We start from the raw sequence: 21428 nt of genomic DNA on the forward strand, positions 1-21428 counted from the left end.
CTGGTTTACTCTCCAATTGGCCACAACCACTGGACCACTGGACCACGACTGGAGCTGTGCTGATCCGAAGCCAGGGGCCAGGAGCTTCTTCCAGGTCTCTCACATGCGGGCAGGGGCCCAAGGACTTGGGCCATCTTCCACCACTTTGCCAGGCCACAGCAGAGAGCTGGATCAGAAGTGGAGCAGCCAGGACTGCAGGCGGTGGCTTCATCTGCTACGCCACTGAGCAGGCCCCAAGAAATTTTCCATGCATTGATTCTTTCCCCAAGATGGCTGCAACTGCCTGTGCTGGGCCATGCTGATATAAGGAGCTTCATCCAGATCTTCCACTGGAGTGGCAGGGCCCAAGTACTTGGGCCTTCTTCCATTGCTTTCCCCAGGCCATTAGCAGGGAGCTGGATCATCAGTGGAGCAGCCAGGACTCGAACCAGCATCCATATGGGATGCCGGGGATGCCAGTGTCACAGGTGGCAGCTTTACGTTTTATGCCTCAGCACAGACCCCAGTAAATTTCTTTCTAATCATACATTTAGATTTGATAAGTAAAGTAGTTAGTCATTTTTAAAAAAAGATTTATTTATTTATTTGAAAGGCAGAGTTACAGATAGAGAAGGAGAGACAGATTTTCCATCTGCTGGTTTACTCCCCAAATGGCTGCAACCACCTGGGCTGGGCAAGGCTGAAGCTAGAAGCCAGGAGCCAGGAGCTTCTTCTGGGTCTCCCACATGGGTGAATGGGATCAAGGACTTGGGCCATTCTCCTCGGCTTTCCCAGACACATTAGCAGGGAGCTAGATTGGAAGTGGGACAGCTGAGACTCCAACTTTAGCTATGATAACACAATGCTAGCCCCAACAAATTGGATATTATAACACCTACTAGATTTAATTTCAGGTAGTCAGAAAAGATATGTTCTGTTAATGGTTGGCTAATCAGTTTTTTTGGCTTTTTTATAGCCAGGAGGAGTATTTCATTTTGACTTTTGATGCTATACTATACAGGATCCTAATTAGGAGTTTGTAAATTTTTGGTTTTGCTCAATAATTATCAGATTAACTGTGATTCCATTTCTATAAAACTAAGTAAAGGTTTGAGTAGAAGTGAAGCTTTAGGGGCCAGCATTGTGGCGCAGCGGGTTAACGCCCTGGCCTGAAGCGCCAGCATCCCTTATGGGCGCTGGTTCTAGTCCTAACTGCTCCACTTCCGATCCAGCTCTCTGCTGTGGCCTGGGATAGCAGTAGAGGATGGCCCAAGTCCTTGGGTCCCTGCACCCATGTGGGTCGGCACAGTTCTGGCCGTTGCGGCCAACTGTGGAGTGAACTGTTGGGTGGAAGATATCTCTCTGCCTCTCCTCTCTCTGTGTAACTCTGACTCTCAAGTAAAAAAAAAAGAAAAAAAAGAAGTGAAGTTTTAGGTTAAATGAATTTTTTATTTTACCCTCTTTTTTTCTTTCAAGCATATCATATTTTGTTTGAATTATTTTGTTATTTTAATTGTTTTTGGCCCCAAAATGGTAAAGATTGAACATCCCTAAACTGAAAATCAGAAATCTAAAATGCTCCAAAACTCAAAACCTTTTTAAAAAAAGATTTATTTATTTGAAAGGTAGAGTGACTGAGAGAGGGAGAGACAGAGAGAGAGAGAGAAAGGCAGATGTTCCAGCCAGTGGTTCACTTCCCATGTGGCTGCAATGGCCAGGGCTGAGCCAGGCCCATTCCAGGAGCCTGGAACTCCATTCTAGCCCATCCTGAGATAGCAAACTGATAAATATTAGGGCAACACTTTTGTTTTGTTATAAGATTTATTTATTTATTTGAAAGAATTAGAGAGGAAGAGATAAATCTTCCTCCTGCTGGTTTACTCTATATGGCCACAATGGCCAGCATGGGGTTAGGCTGGAGCCAGGAGCTTCCTCTGGGTCTCCCATGTGGGTGGCAGGGGCTCAATTACTTGGGTCATCTGCTGCTGCTTTTCTCAGGCTATTAGTGAGAGCTGGATTGGAAGTGGAGCAGCAACCCACATGGGATGCCTGAGTTGCATGTGACTCGAGGTGTCACAACACCGGCTCCTATAACTTTGTTTTATTGTTAACAATTTCATTGAGTACAATTTATGTACAGTAAAATTTATGTTAAAAGCTTCATAAATTTTAATAAATGTATATGTTTGTTCAGCCAATACCACAATCTAGTTTTAGAACACTCCATCACCCAAAAGGTAGACTAGGGTAGATTTGGAATCTGTCATGTGAGAACTTTTTTGGGCAGAAAAGCTCCAAAATTAAGTTTTTAGCCTTTTAACCTCCTTCGTTCTCAGTAGTCCCTTTTCCATGTGACGTTCCCACCCACATCCCATGATCGCAAATTCAGAAGTTGTTACTAACAAGAAAATTCACCCTGAGAGCAAGGTATAAGTAGACTTTAGGACATAGGATGTGGTAACAGATGTTGTGTGGTCTTGTTAAAAATACAAAAGGAATGGAAAGGAAAAAAAATACTTAAGTTTAGGGAGAAGATAGAGAAACAGCCAGGTAAGGCCATTAAGATGAAAGGTCTGATATACAAATGGAGAGAAGATGGAATAATTTAAGTCAGGTGCATGTGTCATGGAAAACAAACAATCAAATAGAAACTTCTCAGAGCAGTGTAAAGCTATTTGGAGATATAAGATGAAATTACATAAGGCAGGATTAACACTTATTTGGAAACAGGAATGTACAATATGAAAATATTAAATGTACAATATGAAAACAGTATTTGATACTCAAAAATTGTAAAACTAAATTTCACAGTAATGATTTTGTGGATCTGATTAAGAAATGGGTGACAGAGAATCATGAACATAGGAGAGTTCAGGGACAGCTTGAGTACCCTGATCCAAAATGCTAGGGGCAGGTGCTGTGGCGCAGCATAACACCCTGGCCTGAAGCGCTGGCATCCCAGATGGGCACCTGTTTGAGACTTGGCTGCCACTTCCAATCTGCCATGGCCTGGGAAAGCAGTAGAAGGTGGCCCAAGTCCTTGGGCCCCTGCACCCATGTGGGAGACCTGGAAGAAGCTCCTGGCTCCTGGCTTCAGATTGGCATAGCTCCGGCCGTTGCAGCCAATTGGGGAGTGAACCACTGGATGGAAGACATCTCTCTTTCTGCCTCTCCTCTCTCTGTGTAACTCTGACTTTCAAATAAATAAATAAATCTTAAGAAAACAAAAAAAAACAAGACAAAATTCTAGAGACCAGAAGTGTTCTAGATTTCATATTTATTTCAATTTTGAAATATTTGCATCTATATACTAAGGTATCTTGAGTATGAGACAAAAATCTAAACATGAAATTCATTTGTGTTTCATATATAATTTTGTATATAACCTGAAAGTAACTTAGTGAATTATTTTTAGGGTGTCTGCATTTTGACTGTGATCCATTGCATGAGGTCAGGTGGGAAATTTTCCACCTGTGGCATTATGTCTGAGTTCAAAAGTTTTTTGGGGGAGCAGTGTTGTGGCACGGGGGTTAAGCTACTGTTGGAACACCAGCAAACTATATCAGAGTGCTAGTTTGAGTCCTGGCTACTCTTGCAATGCAGCTCCCCTTGGAAAAGCAGGGGATGATGGCAAGTCACTTAACCTCTGAATTTTAGTTTACTCTTTTAACAAATAAGTATAGTAATACATGCTTTCCTGAAATTGCTGACATAAACACTTAAAATTGTATAGGGTATGTGACTGGCCAGTAACTAGTTGGGTATTCAGTTAATAGCAGCTGCAATTCTTAACCTGTCTGTATTGACCAAACATGATGCTTGCTGTGGCTTCTGATACAGTAAAGGCAACATGTGCTCATCTAATGGTGGCTAGGAATTCTGTCTTTTGACCAACGTGTCTCTGCATGCTGTTACTAGTTTATCAGTATGCCAAGTGATCTTTCCTTCAGCATCTTTTTCATGCTACTCTATTATATATTTTTCCCATACTTTTTGAAAGACATTCACCATTCACTGCCAGTTTGTAATCTGTCAATGCTATACCAAATTTGCTCTTTTTGAAATCACTGGTACATAATTGCCAATTCCTTAACTGCTGATTTTTGGTTTTAATTTGGTAGTATTTGAAATTAATGTTTCAAATTTAACTTTTATTTAATTTTATTTATTTATTTATTTTTCATTTATTTGAGAGAAATTTTCCGTTCACTAGTTCATTCCCTAAATGGCTCCCACAGCCAACACTAGGCCAGCTGGAAGCAGGCAGCCGGGAATTCCATCTGGGTCTCCCATGTGGGTTGCAGGAGCCCAAGTACTTGGACTGTTTTCCACTGCTTTCTTAGGTGCATTAACAGGAAGCTGGATCAGAAGTGGAGCAGCCAGAACTGGAACCGGTTCTCTAGTATTTAGGGTACCTTAATCTGCTGTGTCACAACACGAACCTCTCAGATTTAACACTTAAACTCTTAACTTCTGGCACTTTGATTTTTTTTTTTTAAGATTTATTTATTTGAGAGGTAGAGATACAGACAAAGGGAGAGACAGAGAGAAAGGTCTTCTGTCTGCTAGTTCACTCCCCAAATGGCTACAACGGCCCAAGCTAGGCTGATCCGAAGCTAGGAGCCAGGAGCTTCTTCTGGGTCTTCCATGTGGGTGCAGTGGCCTTTCCCAGGCTGTAGCAGAGAGCTGGATCAGAAGAGAAGCAGCTGGGACTCAAACTAGGGCCTATATGGAATGCTAGCACTACAGGTAGAGGCTTAACCTACTACTTCACAGTGCCCGCCCTGGCATTTTGATCTTAATGTGGTCTCCTACTGCTGACCATCTTCTGTATTGCCTCTTCTTAGGGTGAAATGTTGAGATTTTTAAGTATCATTATTTCTTTTTTTTTCTTTCTTTTCTTTTCTTTTCTTTCTTTTTTTTTTTGACAGGCAGAGTGGACAGTGAGAGAGAGAGAGACAGAGAGAAAAGTCTTCCTTTGCCGTTGGTTCACCCTCCAATGGCCGCCGCGGCTGGCAGAGTAGACAGTGAGAGAGAGAGAGACAGAGAGAAAGGTCTTCCTTTGCCGTTGGTTCACCCTCCAATGGCCGCCGCGGCCGGCGCACAAGTATCATTATTTCTTAAGGTAGTATCTTTAGATCTCTCCTGTTTTGCTTTGTTCTTGAACCTTAACCCATTATGTTAGGAAGCAGGGAGTTTATTTGTAACGCAGTTTTCCTGTGGTCCACAGTCAGATAAATTTTTCCTAAAGCCCAGTCTGATCACATCACTTCCTTGGCAAAAATGTGAGGGATTCCTGTGGCCAGCACTGTGGCGTAGCTGGTAAAGCCTCTGCCTGCAGTTCCGGCATCCCATGTGGGTGCTGGTTCAAGTCTCATCTCCTCCACTTCTGATCCAGCTCTCTGCTATGGCCTGTGAAAGCAGTAGAAGATGGCCCAACTCCTTGGGCCCCTGCACCCACCTGGGAGACCTGGAAGAAACTCCTGGCTCCTGGCTTTGGATCAGCTATTGCAGCCATTTGGGGAGTGAACCAGTGGATGGAAGACCTTGCTCTCTCTACCTCTTCTTCTCTCTCAGTGTAACTCAGCCTTTCAAATAAATAAATAATCTTTAAAAAAAAAGTGAGGAATTCCTGTTGGCATATGAAACAAAATGCGAACTAAGCCTGGACTTTAGAAAGAAGAATTCAACTAGGAAGTGTGGTGTGTGTTTTTTAGGTAAGTTCGCACTACAATTTGGCAAGATAGTTATATAAATGAATAAATATGAACAATGAGGTACGGTTGGCAATATATAGAAATGAGTAACTATATGCATATCAGAAAAGGATAGTTATAAAAGACTATTTTGGTTCTAAAATTGAATATGATCTTAAACCTTCAAGCAGTAAAAATATGTGACAAAAATCAAAGTTACCCCATAGTCTCACTCTGAGGCCAGTTTTAAATAGTCTTAGAATTTTTTCCCAGATTTTTATACTCATTATATATATATATATATGATATGCTATCAACAATTGACATACTTGACAGTTTGACATTCTTATAATTCCTGTCCATATGTTATGAAAGTCTTCAGCTAATTGTTTGAATTCTAATGGTCAGTTCATAAGGCTCAGTTCTATTTGAGTAGGAGACATGTGATATAATGAAAAGTGTGTGAACTTTAGGTACAAACTCTGGGTCTGCCACTTAGCAACTGTGTGCCATAGGAAATTTGCTTGATTATATAGTGTATTCATTTGCAAAATGATATAATATATTTAAGAAACAATATTTCAAGGTAGTTGTGATTAAAGTGGTACCAAATGTATCTTTTATGAAGTTGGTAGTTTATGATCTTGTTAGATGTAATGAAATTCAGAGACAAAAAGTAGAACTCAAGGGATTGAATTGAGGGATTGAATAAAGGGAATAAGTAAATTAAAACTTAATATTTTCTTTACTTCAGATTCATTTTAAAGAATTTTAAGTATTCACTAGGTAAATAAATAAATTGGAAATCTGTAAATGATAGGGTAGTCTGTTTACTTTTGAAATTTGTTTATTAATTTTGTTTGATGTACTCCATATTCTCTTCCTTTGAATTTTGAAGGCATTTAGTGAAATACATGAGGAACACATCTCAAGGAAAAGATGGTATTAAACATTGTCATGGATTTTGAATCTTATGAAACATTTTATTTAATAACTGCATTAGAGAAATAGATTCTTGGTAGCTGAAGTCTAGCCTTTTTGAATCTGTGGTCTCATTTGCTTATTGATGCAAGTGTTATTGTTTCTTTAGGTTAGATGAGGTCTAATCATGGAGCATTTGAAGTCATGTAAAGAAGGTAAACTTTTTGAGCCCTCTATTCCATCATGTTTAAACATTGGGGGAGAATTTGTAATCAAAACATAGATTTGGGACACAAGTAGTCATAAGAATAAATTAATGTTTTGATGATTTGTTTCCAAATTAACATATGTAGTGGAAGTTTATTTGTGTTGTAGTTTTTTTTTTTTTTCTTAAGATTGATTTTTATTTATTTGGAAGGTGCAGTTAGAGAGAGATCTTCCATCCACTAGTTTACTCCCCAGATGGCGGCAACAGCTGGTTCTTGGCTCGTCTGAAACCAAGAGAAAGGAGTCTGGGTGCAGGGGCCCAAGGATGTGAGCCATCTTCCACTGCTTTCCCAGGCATGTTAGCAGGGAGCTGGATTGGAAGTAGAGCAGCCAGGACCCTAACTGGTGCCCATATGGGATACTGTCATAGGCATAACTGCTGACCTCATAGCCTTAACCACTATATGACAATGTCTTCTCCTTCCCCTTTGTTTTAAAAGATGTATTTTTATTTATTTGATAGGCACAGTTTCAGAGAGAGGGAGGGTGGGAGGGATGATAACCATTTAAGGGACTAAGATCGTATTACTAAGTGTAATTATGTAAATAATAGAGAAGTAAAGATAGTAGGACTGAGATTCTTATTTTAGCTTATTTCCTGTTTTATAATGGGGGAAACAAAGGCTCAGGGATGAAGTGATTGTACTGTGGAACACAGGAAAGTTTGAATTAGAATTCAGTGGGCTAGGGAAGAATTAAAAAATAAAAAACACAGAAAGATTATTCACTTTATTTATTAGGAAAAATATTCAGTAAATATTTATTTACTAGGACTTTTAAGTTTAGGGGATACAGCAAAAGACAGTAAAAACACAAGTCTTTACCCTCTTGGAATATGCAGTCTAATGAGGGATACAGATTACAAATTAATAAGTAAACATAATTACATATTAGATAAGTATAGTTGGGGAAACTATGCATTTTGATGTGAGAGTAGAGCAGGAGACCTAATTGAGATCAGGGATAGGTTAGTAGAGTGTTTGGCACAGAATAATCTTTGAGACTAAATTGATACTTTGGAAAGAATCCTGAGACAGGAAGGAACTTGGGCCTTTCCTTGAACCAAGACAGTATAGCTGAAGCTTTAGTAAGCAAGACAGAGAAAGAATAGTGTTGAAAGTGAACCTGGATTTTAGGCAGGGATCAGATGAGGTAAAAATCTCACATGTTGAGGGAAGAATCATGTTTTCTCTTAAGTGCTCTAGAAAACCATCTACACTAAACAAAGTAAATGGTGTAGTCTGATTAAATTTTTTTTTCTTTTTTCTTTTTTTTTTTTTTTTTGACAGGCAGAGTGGACAGTGAGAGAGAGAGACAGAGAGAAAGGTCTTCCTTTGCCGTTGGTTCACTCTCCAATGGCCGCCGCGGCCAGCACGCTGCGGCCGGCGCACCGCGCTGATCCGATGGCAGGAGCCAGGAGCCAGGTGCTTTTCCTGGTCTCCCATGGGGTGCAGGGCCCAAGCACTTGGGCCATCCTCCACTGCACTCCTTGGCCACAGCAGAGGGCTGGCCTGGAAGAGGGGCAACCGGGACAGAATCCGGCGCCCCAACCGGGACTAGAACCCGGTGTGCCGGCGCCGCTAGGCGGAGGATTAGCCTAGTGAGCCGCGGCGCCGGCCTGATTAAATTTTTTAAGAGTTCTTTAGGTATGCTAGGGACTAGAGTAGATAATGTCATTAATCCAGCATAAAAGTGGTGGTGGTTTTCTAGGGGTAGAAAGCTATCTGTAGAGATAGGTAAAAGTGAAGTTTCAAGATCTATTTTGAATGCTAAAAAAAAACTTCAAGAAAAATTTTACTTATTTATTTAAAGACAGAGTGTCAGAGGAAGTTTCAGAAATCTTTTATCTGCTGGCTTACTTTACAAATGCCTGCAGCAGCCAGGGCTGGACCAGGCCAAAGCCAGGAACCAAGAACTCCATCTAGGTGTTCCTTGGAGGTAGTAGGAACCCAAGTACTTGGGCCATCATACATTGCCTTCAAGGTATAGCTTAGAAGGACATTAACAAGAAGCTGGATCAGAAGAGGAGGCAGGATTTGATTCCAAGTACTCTGATAGGGGATAATAGTCATCCCAAGTGGAGCCCAACCAGTTGTGCTACAACTCCTGCCCCTTTTTAAACCTTTTGATCTTTGTCAATATAAGAGAAAATTGGTGGCCTTTAGAATTCGCGATTTTTTTTGGAGCAGGAATTAGCTTAGCAGCTAGGACTCCTGTACTCTACATTGGAGTGCCTGGCTTCCATTTCTGGCTCATGTTTCCTGATGTCTCCTGTTTGGAGAACTTCCAGACTGAATACATGGAAGTTTCATGGAGTGGTGTCTCAAAGAGGGCATGAGAACTCCTATCCTTTCTCACAAGCCCTGTTCTATGCATCTGATAATTTGTATCTTTTGTAATATTCTTAATGATAAATCAGTAAATGTAAATTAAGTGTTTCCTTGAGTTCTGTGGCCTGCTCTAGCAAACTGAAGTGAGATTTTCAGGAACCTTGATTTATTGGTAGTCTATCAGAAACACAGATAAAACAACAAAACCACCTGTGGCTTGCAATTGGCATCTGAAGTGGGAAGTCAGTCTTGGGACCAGGCCCCCAACCTGCGCTGTCTCCAAGTAAAGAATGTCTGGGAAGGGAATTAGAGGACACCCAGCTGATACTGGCTTTAGACTGGATTGTTTGCTTGCTGTGTAGTATTTTCACCTATATGGGTAAATGATCTTAAATTTCCTTTCTTTTTTCCTTTTTTTAAAAAGATTTTTATTGATTTATTTGAAAGAGTTAAATAGAGAGAGGGAGAGAGAGATCTTCCATACTCCGTGGTTCACTCCACAGATGGCCAGAATGGCTGGGGCTGGGTCAAGGTGGACCCAGGTGCCAGGAGCTTCTTCCAGGTCTCCCACATGGGCAACATGGACCCAAACACTTGGGTCATCATTTGCTGCTTCTCCCAGGCCTTTAGTGGGGAGCTGGATCAGAAGTGGAGCCTCTGGGACTTGAATCTGCCCATTTGGGATGCTGGCATAACCCTCTATGCCATGACACTGGCCTTTTTTTTTCCTTTTTAAAAGAAATTCTGGTATAAATACTAACATAAAATATACCATTTTTAAGTGCATACAATTCAGTGACATAGTGTTTTGCAAATATCACCACTACCCATTTCCCAAACTTTTTTGTTTGTTTAAAGATTCATTTGAAAGGCAGAATCACAGAAAGAGGGCAAGACAGAGAGAAAGGTCATTTCCCAAACTTTTATCATCCTAAAAGGACACTCTTGTAGATAAAAGAATCCCAGTCTCCCAGCCCCCTGTTTTCTGGTAACTTCTGTCTTTTTGTCTCTGAATTTGCCTGTTGTAAGTAGTGGAATAATACAATATTGTCCTTTTATGTCTGGCTTATTCACTTAGTATGCTATTGTCGAGGTTCATCTACATTGTACACATGTATAAAAATTCGATTCATTTTTGTGTGTGGGGAAAAACACTGAGTAATATTCTATTTTTTTTTAAAGATTTATTTGAAAGTCAGAGTTACACAGAGAAGGAGAGGCAAAGAAAGAGAGAGGAGAGAAAGAGAGTTTTTTCATCTGCTGGTTCACTCCCCAATTGGCCATAACAGCCAGAGCTGCACAAATCCAAAGTCAGGAGCCAGGAGCCTCCTCTGGGTCTTGCCTCACAGGTGCAGGGCCCCAAGGACTTGGGCTATCTTCTACTGCTTTCCCAAGCCATAGCAGAGAGCTGGATTGGTGGTAGAGCAGCCTGGACTTGAACCAGCACCCATATGGGATGCTGGTGCTACAGGCAATGGCTTTGCCTGCTACGCCACAGTGCTGGCCCCAGAGTAATATTCTTTTGTGTATGTATACCAACATTTTGTTTATCTATTCATTTGTTGATAGATACAGGTATCTATTGGAGTCTTTACTTTCAATTTTTTGGGGTATACAGCTTTCTATGTGACTAATTTATTTATTTGACAGATGGGGAGAGACAGATAGAGGTCCTCTCTGCTGGTTAACTTGCCAGATACCCCCAATGGCGAGGGCTAACTCAGGCCAAAGCAAAGAGCCAGGACTCCATCTGTGGTGTCTCCCACATGGGTGGTAGGAACAAAACTAGTTGAGCCATCACCTGCTGAGCCACAGGGTGTATATTACCGTAAAACTGGGATGGAGAGTAGAGTGGGGACTCAAACCCAGGCACTGTGATATGGATTGCAGGTGTCCCAGCTGGTGGCTAACAGCTAGGCCAAATGCCTGACCCTATATACGACTTTTTGAAGAACTGTCAGGCTATTTCCCACAATGCTATACCATTTTTAAAATTCAACCAGCTGTTCACAAAAGTTCCATTTATAGACATCCTCATCAGTATTTGTTATTTTACTTTGCCTTTTTTTTTTTTTTTTAAATTTATTTGACAGGTAGAGTTACAGACAGAGAGAGAGAGACAGAGAGAAAGGTCTTCCTTCCATTGGTTCACTCCCCAAATGGCTGCTACGGCCAGCGCTGTGCCAATCTGAAGCCAGGAGCCAGGTGCTTCTTCCTGGTCTCCCATAGCACTTGGGCCATCTGCCACTGCTCCCAGGCTCTTAAGCAGGGCGTGGGATTGGAAGTAGAGCAGCTGGAACTTGAACTGGTGCCCATATGGGATGCTGGCACTGCAGATGGTGGCTTTACTCACTATGCCACAGCGCTGGACCTTCTTTACTTTATTCCTTCCTTTCTTTTCTCTTTTTTATTTTTTTAAGGAAAAAATTCAATTATTTGAAAGTTAGTGTTACAGAGAGGAAGAGGGAGAGACAGATCTATCTTTCATCTGCTGGTTCATTCCACAGATGGCCAGTGCTGGACCAGGCTGAAGCCAGGAGCAAGAGCTTCATTTAGGTCTCCCATGTAGGTGGCAGGGACCCAAGCATTTGGGCCATCTTCCACTGCTTCCCCAGGCCATTAGCAGGGAGCTGTATCAGATGTAGAACAGCTGGGACGTGATCCAGAGCTATATGAGTTATGTGTGTTGAAGTGGCAGGTTTGGTGGCTTTACCAACTACTCCACAATGCCAGTCCCTCCTTATTTTTTATTTCTAATTGTAGTTTAAAAAAAAAATAGGGCCAGCACTGTGGTGTAGTAGGTTAAGCCTCTGCCTGTGGCATTGGCATCTCATATGGGCACCAGTTTGAGTCCTGGCTGCTCCACTTCGATCCAGCTCCCTGCTGATGGCCTGGGAAAGCAGTAGAAGATGGCCCAAGGGCTTGGGCCTCTGCATCCTTGTGGGAGACTCAGAAGAAGTTTCTGGCTCCTGGCTTCTGATTGTCTCAGCTCTAGCCTTTGTGGCTATTTGGGAAGTTTACCAGCAGGTGGAAGGCTTCTCTTTCTCTCTCTCCCTCTCTGTAACCCTACCTTGCAAGTAAATAAATAATTTTTTCTTTTCTTTTTAGAAAAAAGGACTGAACATTTGGCACATAGGTTCAAATTCTGCTTGGGAGGCCTGGGTCCCTTGTTGGAGTTCCTGGGTTAGAGTCCCACCTCTGCTCCCCATCCAGCTTCTTGCTAAGCATCATGGGAAACAGCTGGTGATGACTAAAGTACTTGGATCCTTGCTACCCATATGGGAAACACTGAGGGAGTTCTTCGCCTTGGTTTCATCCTGGCACAGCCCCAACTCTTGTGGGCATTTAAAGAATGAACCAGCAAATGGAAGATCTCTGTCTCCTTTTCAAAATAAAATAAAAATAAATAAAAAAGAAAAAAGAAATTTACCATCTTAACCATTTTTAACTGTACAGCAGTGGTAGCGTTAAATATGTCATTGTAACAGATCTTCTGAAATTTTATGTCTTGAAAAACTAAAACTCCAGGCTGGCGTTATAGCATAAGCCTGTAATGCCAGCATCCCAAATGGCTGCAACAGTTAGGGCTGTGCTGGGCTAAAGCCAGGAGCCAGGAACTCTGTGGAAGTCCATTTTGGTCTTCCACAGGGGTGGCAGGATTCTAAATATTTGGGTCATCTTCTGCTGCCTTCCCAGGTCCGTTAGCAGAAAGCTCAAATAGCTGGGACTCCAATATGGAATGCTAGCATTCCAAGTGGTGGCTTAACCTGCTGGGATACAACGCTGGTCCCTGGATTCTGTTTTTTTTTTTTTTTTTTTTTTTTTAAACAATATTTTTGATAGCTTTTTATGAGAAAGCTTTTGGAAAATCATATTCTTTTTTAATTTATTTGAAAGGCAGTTACAGACAGGGAGAGGCAGAGAGTGAGTTTCCATTTACTGGTTCACTCCCCAAATGGCTGCAATGGCTGGAGCTTGGCCAATCTGAACCTGGAGCTAGAAGCTTCTTCCAGGTCTCCCATGTGGGTGGAGGGGCCCAAGCACCTGGCCATCTTCTGCTGCTTTCCTAGGCCATTAGAGAGCTGGATCGGAAGTGGAGAGCTAAGACTTGAACCAGTGAACATGTGGGTGCCACAGGTGGGGCTTAACCTACTACACCACAGCGCCAGTCCTGGATTTTTTTTTTTTTTTTAAGATTTATTTATTTATTTGAAAGGCAGAGTTGCAGAGAGGCAGAGGCAGAGAGAAAGAGAGAGAGAGGTCTTCCATCCACTGGTTCACTCCCCAGTTTGCTACAATGGCCGGAGCTGGGCCCATCTGAAGCCAGAGGTAGGAGCTTTCTCCCACATGGTGCGGGGGCCCAAACATTTGAACCATCTTCTGCTGCTTTTCCAGCAGCAGGGAGCTGGATCGGAAGTAGAGCAGCCTCCCCCTTCTCCCCACTGTTTTTTAATTGTACCTGTCAGTCTCTTTTATAGGAGAATTTAATCTGTTTACATTTCAGATTTTGCTATTTTTTGTATGTCTCATGTTTTTTCTTCCCATTTCTTTTTTGTGTTAATTTTTTTCCTATTATCTTGATTCCTGTTTCTATATATTTTATTTTTTTTTTAAGATTTATTTATTTATTTGACAGAGTTACACAGAGAGAAGGAGAGGCAGAGAGAGAGAAAGATCTTCCATCTGCTGGTTCACTCCCCAATTTGCTGCAATGGCCAGAGCTGCACCGATCTTATGCCAGGAGTCAGGAGCTTCTTCCAGGTCTCCCACGCGGGTGCAGGGGCCCAAGGACTTGGGCCATTTTCTGCTTCTTTCTCAGGCCATAGCAGAGAGCTGGATCTGAAGTGGAGCAGCCGGGACTCTTAACTGGCACCCATATGGGATGCCGCCACTGCAGGCAGTGGCTTTACTGGCTGCACCACAGCGCCGGTCCCTATATATTTTATTTTATTGAAGATTTACTCCATTTATTTGAAAGAGTAGCAGAGAGAGAGAGAGAGAGAAAGAGATCTTCATCTGCTGGTTCACTCCCCAAATAGTTGCAGCAGTCATAACTGGACCAAGCTGAAGCCAGGAGTCAGGAGCTAGGAGCTTCTTCCACGTCTCCCTTACGGTGCAAGGGCCCAAATACTTGGACCATCTTCTGCTGCTTTCTCAGCCACATTAGCATGGAGCTAGATTGAAGTTGGAGCATTAGGGACTTGAACCAGCTCCCATATGGTATTACCAACACAGCAGGTGGCAGCTTAACCTTCTTTGCTACAGTGCTGGCCCCTCTGGAAATGTTTTAATTTCTCTTTATTTCGGGAGGAGTCTTTTGATGGATACAGGATTGTTGGTTGACAGATTTTTTTCTTTCATTATAGAAATAACTGACAATGTAAATTACCCTTTTGAGAGTCCTTTATATGTAATGGGTCACTTCTGTCTTGCTGCTTTCAAAATCATTATTTTTGGGTCCACAATATGTATCTCTAGACTTTATCCTGCTTTTTGAGTGAATTGAGCTTCTTGGGTGTATGTATCTTCAACATGTCTGGAACGTTTCTGACCAATCTTCAAATATTTTTTCTGTTCCTTTTTATTTACAATGTGGATGTTGGGAGCACTTGATGGTATCCCACAGGTCCTACTGGCTCTGTTCACTTTTTTTCTTTTTTTGTTCATTTTTTCTTTCTGTTCCTCAGACTGGGTAATTTCAGTTATGTTATCTTCAAGTTTAGGGATTCTTCTGTTTTGATCTTCTGTTAAACCCTGCTAGTAACATTTTCATTTTGTTATTGTACTCTTCATTCCCTCAAATTTTTGGGTTACTTTTTATAATTTTATTTATTTATATATTTTTTATTTATATTGTTCATCTTTCTGATTTCTTTTAGTAATTTGTATACATTTTCCTTTAGTTTGTTGAGCATATTTAAGATAGTGCATGTCTTTGGTAATTACAGTGTTTGGATTTCTCAGAGATGGTTTTCTTTCAGTCTTTCATTTCTGTGAATGAGACCTTTTATTTTTGTTTTCTTTTTATGTTTTGTAATATTTTTGTTGAGAATTAGACATTCTAAATATTATTATGTTTTGGTAGCTCTGTAAATCTGATTCTCCTAATGTATAGTTTGCTGAATTTTACTTAAGAAATTCAGCCACTCATGTGACTTTTTTTCCTAAACTATTTTTTCTTGCACAGTTTGTATTTTTTTAAAAACCTGACATCTAGAATGTGAGCCATTTTATATTTATTTATTTTAGCTATTTGTAAGGAGAGAGAGAGAGTGAGAAAGAGAGGAGATACAGAGATTTACCTATTGATTCATTAGCAGGAAGGTGGAATCAGAAGCAAAACTGAGACTTGTGTACTTCAATACAGGATATTGGTGTCCTAAGCAGCATCATTCCTGCTGTGCCAGACTTCTGCTCCACATGGTTTATATTTCTTGTTTTTTATTTTATTTATTTATTTATTTATTTTTGTGGTCATTGCAGTTTCTATTCTATTATTGCTGACAAAGATTTTCTTAAATGTCCAGATTGGGGAAAAAAAAAAAAAGATGGGGAAAAAAGCATTATGTCTGGTTAAATCTTCTGATAGATGCTCCAGGGGAAGCAGCTGTTGCCCAGAAGGCTGAAACCACGAGAAGTATTGGCGCTAGATCAACCCAAGCACACAATCCCAAATTTTGGTAGAAGATCTCACAACTGCTAGCCTTGTATCCAATCAGCTGCTCTAGTAATGTAGAATGAGGTGGAGTAAGGAATGGGAGCTGATGTCTGGGTTGTGCTAGTTTTATGAATAATCAGCAGCCTCTTTGCCTAGTACTCACTCGCCTGGTTGTTGCAAGTGTATTTAGGTTTCAGGATTGAAAGAAATTGGATCCTATTACTTTTTCCAACTTAATGGTTGTTTAGCTGGAAGTATCCATAACTAGAATTTCTCACTTCATTGTTTTGCCTGAAGTCTGTCTTCATCTAATTTTTGTGTGTGTTATATTTACAAGGGCCTTGCCAACTCCAAGATTATAAAAAATAAAGTATCATTATTTTCTTGTGATTTTTTTAATCCATTTTTGCCTTGTTTAAAAACAATTTTTATATTGAGGTTTTTTTAGTTGTTCAGCGCCAGCCCCCTTCAAGGTACCATTTTCCCATAGCTTCTTGTTGTTTCATAATACTTTACTGAAGAATTCATATCCCTGTTAAAATCACCATTGGATACTAAGTGTCTTCATATATTGAGTGTAAAGACTTTCTTATGTATTTTGCCTGTGGTCCATTTTCTGTACCTTTTATCTGTTTATTATAGCTTTATAATATGCTAATTCCTTCTAATATTAATTTCCTTTCATAATTTTCTTTTTCCTGCTTATTTATCTATGTAAATTTGAGAATCAGTTTATCTAATTAAAAATTTTGGTTATTTTTATTAGGATCAAAGTAAATTTGAAGATTAATTAGGGAAAATTGATATCTTTTATGTTATTGAATCTTCCTTTGTAATTAGAATTGCTTTTGGTGGTATTAGATCATAATCAACTCATGGATTTAAACAAATTCGATGCATTTTATTCATTGCAGTGATTTTTTTCTGCCATTCTTTCTTACTGGCCCATTTGGAGCTTATTCATATTAGCCCTGGAGTCCTTTAAACCTTTATTCCAACCCCCATCTCTGCCTCCAGTAATCACAATAGTTTATGTTTTAGGCTCATCTTGTGCATTTCTGGTCTCTGACCTGTAATAAACCATTTCTTCAAGGAGTTCTTGCTTTTTTAACACAGAGGAATAAGTTTTTCCTCTAAATATTTACTTTTTTTAAAAGTGTATTTATTTACTTGAAAGAGTAACAGAGAGAGGGAAAGGTATCTTCTCCCCAAATATCTGCAATAGCCAGGAATGAGCCAAACTGAAGCCAGGATCCCAGAACTCCATCAAGGTCTCCCATGTGGGTGGCAGGAACCCAAGTATTTGGACTGTCATCTGCTGCTTCCCAAGCTTATTAGTAGGGAGCTGTCTTGGAAGTACGGATTTGCCTGGATTGAAACCAGGTACTCTGGTATGGGATGCAGATGTCCCAAACTGCTGCTTGACAACCACTGCCTCACAACAGCCCCTCCATCCCATCCCCTGCATGTGCCGCATTTGTGTTTTCATGAAGGTAATCGTTCATACTTTTTCTTAGTTGATAATCCTTGGTTGTCTGTTCATAATCAGAAGTGAACTCCTAAGAGCTGTCTGGATATGCTAAGCCCTTGAGGGGAGTAAGGGTACTGTTGGATATCTTACTCCATTATAGATGATCTGAGTGTGTGTTTGTTTAGAAATCCCCATTTCTGGTATCTTTTAATGTTGTAGTGATGTTTCCCAGAAAAGAGTCTGCTTCTCAAGTGGAGAGATTTGTGGACTGTGATTTTATTTTTTTAGCTTTTATTTAAAAGGCAGAGAGATGGCCAGAGACAGATAGGAGGCCGGCTCCGCAGCTCAATAGGCTAATCCTCCACCTGCAGCACTGGCACACTGGGTTCTGGTTCCGGTCGGGGTGCCGGATTCTGTCCCGGTTGTTCCTCTTCTAGGCCAGCTCTCTGCTATGGCCTGGGAGTGCAGTGGAGGATGGCCTAAGTCCTGGCCCCTGCACCTGCATGGGAGACCAGGAGAAGCACCTGGCTCCTGCCTTTGGATCAGCGTGATGTGCTGGCCGAAGTGTGCTGGCCTCGGCTTCTATTGGAGGGTGAACCAACGGCAAAGGGAAGACCTTTCTCTCTGTCTCTGTATCTCTCTCTTCTCACTATCCACTCTGCCTGTCCAAAAAAAAAAAAAAAAAAAAAAAAAACACAGGGAGAAGGTTTGTTTTATATCCTACATTCAAATGAAATAAAGTACTTGGCCTTAAACTGCCAAAGTCCTTCTTCCTTCTTGTACTTTCTCAGTAGATTAAACCTCTGGCTGTACTTGAATGGGAAGGAAATATAGTACCTAATGACTTTTCAGCTACTTTTTACTTACTGCTTATGCAAAGCTCTAGTAGGGATATCATCTCCTTTGGGTCTTCTTTCTCTCTTTTTTTGGTTAGTTAGGCCAAAGATACATCATTGTTTTATTTTTTCAAATAACTCGCTTTTTGTTACCCTGATCTTTTGTAGGTATTTTTTTTTTTTTAAAACAACTTTTCTTTTTTTTTTTATTTTTTTTTATTTTTTATTTTTGACAGGCAGAGTGGAGAGTGAGAGAGAGAGACAGAGAGAGAAAGGTCTTCCTTTGCCGTTGGTTCACCCTCCGATGGCCGCCGCTGCAGCCGGCGCACCGTGCTGATCCGATGGCAGGAGCCAGGAGCCAGGTGCTTTTCCTGGTCTCCCATGGGGTGCAGGGCCCAAGCACTTGGGCCATCCTCCACTGCACTCCCTGGCCATAGCAGAGAGCTGGCCTGGAAGAGGGGCAACCGGGACAGAATCCGGCGCCCCGACCGGGACTAGAACCCGGTGTGCCGGCGCCGCAAGGTGGAGGATTAGCCTATTGAGCCATGGCGCCGGCTCTGTAGGTATTTTTTTTTGTTTCAATTTTGTTGATTTCTTCTCTAATTTTAATTATTTTATTTTCTCCTACTAGTTTTGGTTTAGGTTTGATGCTGTTGTTCTATATCCTTATGATATATTGATAGCTCATTTATTTGTTGCCTTTCCAATTTGTTAAGGTATGTACCTATTACTATAAACTTTCCTCTTAAAACTGCTTTTGTTGTATCCCATAAATTTTGATATGTTCTATCGCCATCTTCATTCGTTTCCAGAATTTTTTTGAGTTGTCCTTGGATTTCTTCAATGGCCCACTGTTCATTCAGGAACATGTTCAGTCTTCATATGCTTACATATGTTCTGGAGATTCTTGAGTTGATTTACAGCTTTTTCCCATTGTGGTTAGAGAAGATGCATGGTATGATTTTGAAGTTGAGACTGTACTGTTTGAAGACAACTTTTACTGTTAATTCTCATAGTACAGCTCATTAAGGACGGAGGTCCTACATGTGGAGCAAGTACACACAAGTGACTCCTGTTATTGATTTAACAATTGACACTCTTATTTATGACATCAGCGATCACCCGAGGCTCTTGTCATGAGCTGCCAAAGCTATGGAAGCCTTTTGAGTCCACAAACTGTCATTATTTAGACAGGGCTGTAAGCAAAGTGGAAAGTCTTTCCTCCCTTCAGAGAGAGATATCTCCTTCTTTGATGGTCCCTTCTTTCTCATATAGTGTCAGTTAACTCTGTTGTTCCTTGCTGAATTTCTTTCTGGTTGAGCTGTACGTTGTTGAAAGTGGAGTATTGAAGTCCCCCATTATTATTGTATTGGAGTCTATGTCTCCCTTTAGATCCATTAGCATTTCTTTTTGTCTGATACTAGGATGGCTACACCAGCTCTTTTTTGGTTTCTGTTAACATGGAATATCTTTTCCCATCCTTTCTCTCTCTCTCCCTCCCTCCCTCCCTCCCTCTCTCTCTCTCTCTCTCTCTCTCTTCCTTCCTTCCTTCCTTCCTTCCTCTTCTTCTTCCTCTTCTTCCTCTTCCTCCTCCTCCTCCTCCTCTTCTTCTTCCTTTTTTTTTTTTTTTTTTTTTTAATTTGACAGGCAGAGTTAGACAGAGAGAAAGGTCTTTCTTTCACCCCCCAAATGGCTGCTATGGCCAGTGCGTTGCAATGATCTGAAGCCAGGAGCCAGGTGCTTCCTCCTGTTCTCCCGTGTGGGTGCAGGGCCCAAGCACTTGGGCCATCCTCCACTGCCATCCCAGGCTACAGCCTAGAGCTGGACTGGAAGAGAGGCAACCGGGACAGAATCCGGCGCCCCAACCAGGGCTAGAACCCAGGATACCGGTGCTGCAGGCAGAGGATTAGCCAAGTAAGTTGCGGCGCCAGCCCATCCTTTCACTTTTAATCTGCATGTATTGTTGTTGGTGAGATATATTTCTTGTAGGCAGCAAATAGATGTGTTTTTGCTTTTTAATCCATTCAGCCAGTCTGTACCTTTTAACTGAAGAGTTGAGCATTCAAGGTGACTGTTGATAAATAACGACTTGGCCTTGCCATTTTCCCATAAATATTCCTATTGTTTACTTTCATTGTCTTTTTTATTTTTATTGGGAGTTTTTCTGGCTTTACCTTCTTTCATAGTGATGACCATGTTTCTGTGTATAGCACATCCTTAAGCATCTTTTGTAAGGCTGGACGAGTGGTGAGAAATTCTTTGTTTCTGTTTGTTATGGAAGGTCTTTATTTCTTTTCTTTTCTTTTTTTTTTTTTTGACAGGCAGAGTGGACAGTGAGAGAGAGAGAGAGAGAGAGAGAGAGAGAGAAAGGTCTTCCTTTGCCGTTGGTTCACCCTCCAATGGCCGCCGCGGCCGGCGCACCACGCTGATCTGATGGCAGGAGCCAGGAGCCAGGTGCTTTTCCTGGTCTCCCATGGGGTGCAGGGCCCAAGCACCTGGGCCATCCTCCACTGCACTCCCTGGCCACAGCAGAGGGCTGGCCTGGAAGAGGGGCAACCGGGACAGAATCCGGCACCCCGACCGGGACTAGAACCTGGTGTGCCAGCGCCGCTAGGTGAGGATTAGCCTAGTGAGCCGTGGCGCCGGCCTTGAAAGGTCTTTATTTCATCTTCATTCATAAATGTGAGCTCTGCAGGGTACAGTATTTGGGCTGTTTTTTCTCTTTAGACTTGGACTATGTTTTGCTATTCTTCCTAACCTGTAGTGTTTTTGATGAGAAGTCATCTGTGAGTCTAATTGGAGATCCTCTGAAGTTAATCTGATGTTTCTCTTGTGCACATTTTAGAATCTTTATGTTTTTCTGTGGAATATCTGACTACTGTGGGTTGTGGTGAAGATCTTTTATGGTGATGTCATTAGGAGTTATATGTGCTTCCTGTACTTGAATGTCCCTTTCTTTCTCCAAATCAGGGAAATTTTCTGTAGTTATTTCAATTAAAAAAAAAATCCCTCTAATCCGTTTTGTCTTTCCATGCCTTCAGAAACTCCCAAGACCCATACGTCGGGTCATTTGAAGTATTCCATAAATCTCCAGCACTGTTTTTTAGTTTTCTAATTTCTTCTTCCTTTTTTTTTTTTTTTTTTTTTTGTTTTTGGTCTGACTGTAAAATTTCCAGAGATTTGTCTTCTAACTTGGATATTCTTTCTTCTGCCTAACTGAGTCTGTTCTTAAGGCTTTCCACTGTATATTTTAGTTGTTCTGTTGAATTC

The 21428-nt window shown here is 41.2% G+C and overlaps 1 protein-coding gene across 21 annotated transcripts in view; it reads left to right on the forward strand.

Annotated features, from left to right (window-relative positions):
• Positions 1–21428, forward strand: part of ZMYM2 (zinc finger MYM-type containing 2) — a 109859-nt gene that overhangs the window by 7532 nt on the left and 80899 nt on the right. For 7 of the 21 annotated variants that reach the window (XM_070049112.1, XM_070049122.1, XM_070049116.1 and 4 more), the window contains exon 3: positions 6766–6811. The exons of 12 other annotated variants lie outside the window; for them this stretch is intronic. The gene's annotated coding sequence lies outside the window, so the exon portion shown is untranslated. Of the gene's footprint in view, positions 1–6765; positions 6812–19805; positions 20073–21428 lie in introns of those variants that run through there. 2 more of the 21 variants (XM_070049114.1, XM_070049120.1) reach the window with 1 other exon arrangement.

This window comes from Oryctolagus cuniculus, chromosome 9 (assembly GCF_964237555.1).
Source record: "Oryctolagus cuniculus chromosome 9, mOryCun1.1, whole genome shotgun sequence".
Taxonomy (NCBI): domain Eukaryota; kingdom Metazoa; phylum Chordata; class Mammalia; order Lagomorpha; family Leporidae; genus Oryctolagus; species Oryctolagus cuniculus.